The 3167-nt window shown below is 40.8% G+C and overlaps 1 pseudogene; it reads left to right on the forward strand.

Moving 5' to 3' along the window:
* Positions 1-639: 639 nt before the first annotated feature.
* Positions 640-757, forward strand: LOC120592692 (uncharacterized; annotated as a pseudogene).
* The last annotated feature ends 2410 nt before the right edge of the window (positions 758-3167 follow it).

Below are 3167 nucleotides of genomic sequence, written 5' to 3' on the forward strand. Positions count from 1 at the left end.
CTAAAATTAATTATACCAACAGTGAGACACTGCTGATGTGAGTTCTGTCTTTCTGTGTCCTAAATTGAATCAGATAGAATGAAATAACATTTTTGTTTTATAAAAGGAAAGGTGAAATTGACTTAATTGAAAGAAAAAAATTGCAGAATGTTTAACACCGTATGTTTCTAAGTTTATTGAAATTAATGGATATATGATAAAAGTTAAATTTCATAGCTTACAATAACATCTTTTTTCAAGATGCACATCCACTATTTGAATTGTTTTGTTAATGTTTATTTCTTTAGAATCATTACATATATTTATGCTATTTTATGTATGTATTATTCATAGCATATGATTTGCTAAATCTGTATTTTATCTAATTATTTTACTTACTTTATGATTCCTGCGGGTACCTTTATATTATACGAATATTCATTAACTATAAAAAATTTTTAATATTTAAAAAACATATTTACAGCTCATCCTCTCTGTAAAAGAAAGTTAAATTAAATGACTTTTTGTTTTACTTTCAGAATGTTGTAAATCAGAACAACGAAGCTAATGCTTTGAGTTTAAAATGCTCATACCGATTAGAAAACATACTTTTGTTTCTATTTGTTAAATGGTGCAGCCACTTTCTCAAAAAGTTAAACAGTCTTCGTCATGCTACCCTGAACACGCCGGATCTCGTCTGATCTCGGAAGCTAAGCAGGGTCGGGCCTGGTTAGTTCTTGGACGGGAGACCACCTAGGAAGACCGGGTGCTGTAGGCTTTAAAAAAAAAAAAGTTAAACATAAAACTACCATAGCGAGCCAGTAATACACTTGCGGGTAAACATCCAAAAAAATTGAAAGCAGAAAGTTGAACAGATATCTGCACATCCGTGTTCACTGCAGCATTATTCACAACAGCCGAAAAGTAGAAACAAGCCAAGTGTCCATCAATAGAAAAATGGATAAACAAAATGTAGTATGCAGACACAATAGGATCCTATTCAGTTATAAAAAGGAATGAAATTTTGATATGTGATACAATATGGATGGACCTGGCAACATTATGCTGATCAAAATAGGACAGAGAATAAATGATTCTGCTTACACGAGGAGTCACGTAGAACAGAAAAATTCAGAGACAGAAAGCTGAATAAGGTTAGCAGCGGCTCTCAGCGCCCAGCTGATCAAGAAGGGGAAAGAAGGCTTCGGTGGTGAGACGCCCAGCTGGAAAAAAATGCACGAGGAGCCGACGGGAGAATGAGGCGGCAGGCGCCAACCTTACTGCGGAGAGCGCGGGCCTCTGCACTGGGAGACCACGTGGCTTTATATGCGTCAGAGATCAAAGCTTATCCCGCAGCACATGCGTAATAAACAATAAGCTGAGCATACTTGCACAAGTTACTACATTATTGTAACAGTTCATATCTGAAGTTCTACCCCTAGCTGCGAGCCTGGATCGCAGCCAGACCTGGGACCCACGGCGGCTGTGAGGAGAGAAAGCGGAGTTATTATTTAATGAATCCAGAGTTTATGTATGTTGGGGGCGATAACAAAGTTTTGGTAACCTCATGATAACCGCAAAGAAAAACTACAGTGGATACACAAAAGATAAAGAAAAAGGAATCTGAGCATCCCAGTACAGAAAGTCATCAAAGCACAAAGGAACAAAGGAATTATGAAATAATTATAAAACAAAAAACAAAATGGCAATAACTGCATACCTAGCAATAATTACTTTAAAGGTAGATGGACTAAATTCGCGAGTCAGAAGATACAGAGTGGCCGAACGGAGTTTTAAAAAAGGATGTAGAGAGTCCCCATCTCTATGCTGCCTACAGAGGCTCGCTTCAGACGAGGGACACGCGGACCGAGAATAAGCCCCGCCCCCTCACTCCGGCTCAAGCCCCGCCCCCTCACTCCACTCGGGCGCTGGTCTCACTAGCGCGCCAGCGGTGGGCGGGACTGAGGCGGGAGGGAGATTTTAATTCCCTCGGTAGTTTGTAACTGGGAGCACACATTTGATGTACACGGGAACTTACCCCCCCACACACACACACCGCACTTACCTACCTGGTTTCATCTCAGATCTCCCTAGTTAGAGCAGGGGTACATTTATTTCCTATCGCTGCTGTAACAGATTTCCACAAACTTAAAGACTTAAGACAACAAAAACTTACTCTTTTGTAGTTGTGAAGGTCAGAAGTCTAAAATCGAGGTGCCTGCAGGGCTTCGTTCCTTCTGGAGGATTCGGGAGAGACTCTATTTCCTTGCCTTTTCTGGCTTTTACAGGCCACCTGCATCCCTCGGCTTGCGGCCCTTCCTTCATCGCTCCGAACCTTTCTCCCGTCATGACATCTCTCACTCCGGCGTCACCCTCCAGCCTCCTGTGAGGGCGCTGCGCTTCCATCCGACACCCGGACATCCTGGTTCTCCCATCTCAATATCCTTAACGTAATCGTATTCACACAGTCCTTTTATGAGGTAAAGTAACATACTCGCAGATTTTTAGGAATTAGGACATGGATAACTTTGGGACAATTATTTAGCCGACCACAAATGGTTTTCAACCTCAGCTGAACATTAGAATCATGGGGGAGCTTAAAAATTATTATGCCCAGGCCGCATCCCAGAAAATCTCAGAATTTCTGGGCTTGGACCAAGGCAGCCTCATACTGAAAACTCTTCAGGTGACTCGTGTGCATGCAGGGACAGATAAAAAACACAGGTGCTAGGATGGGATCCAGGATGTATGTTTAAAAACACCTCCAGAGGTGAAATCTGAAGAGCACCCTGATTTTGAACTCCTGCCTATGAAACGAAGAGGCTTTATAGTTTGTTGGTTTTTTAAACTAGAGAGACTGTGCGTCCCTTGGGTTCAGGGCCATGTTTTCCTTATCTTTGTCACCACAGGATGTGTGATAAATATTCATTTAATGCATAAGTAAATACTTTTTAAAAAGATTCCATGCAGATGGAAACTAAAGGAGTAGTTATATTGAACAAAATAAGGTTGAAGACAAGGCCTGTAATGAGAGTCAGGGATTGTCACTCTATTATGACAAAAGGCCGATCCAACGAGACTACATAACATTTATGCACTGAACACAGGAGCGTCTGAATATATAAGGCAAATATTAACAGATCTAAAGAGAGAAATAGACAGCAATCGATTTCAAAAAGAAAACTGAA

Source organism: Pteropus medius, unplaced genomic scaffold (assembly GCF_902729225.1).
Source record: "Pteropus medius unplaced genomic scaffold, Ma_sr-lr_union100, whole genome shotgun sequence".
Classification (NCBI taxonomy): Eukaryota; Metazoa; Chordata; class Mammalia; order Chiroptera; family Pteropodidae; genus Pteropus; species Pteropus medius.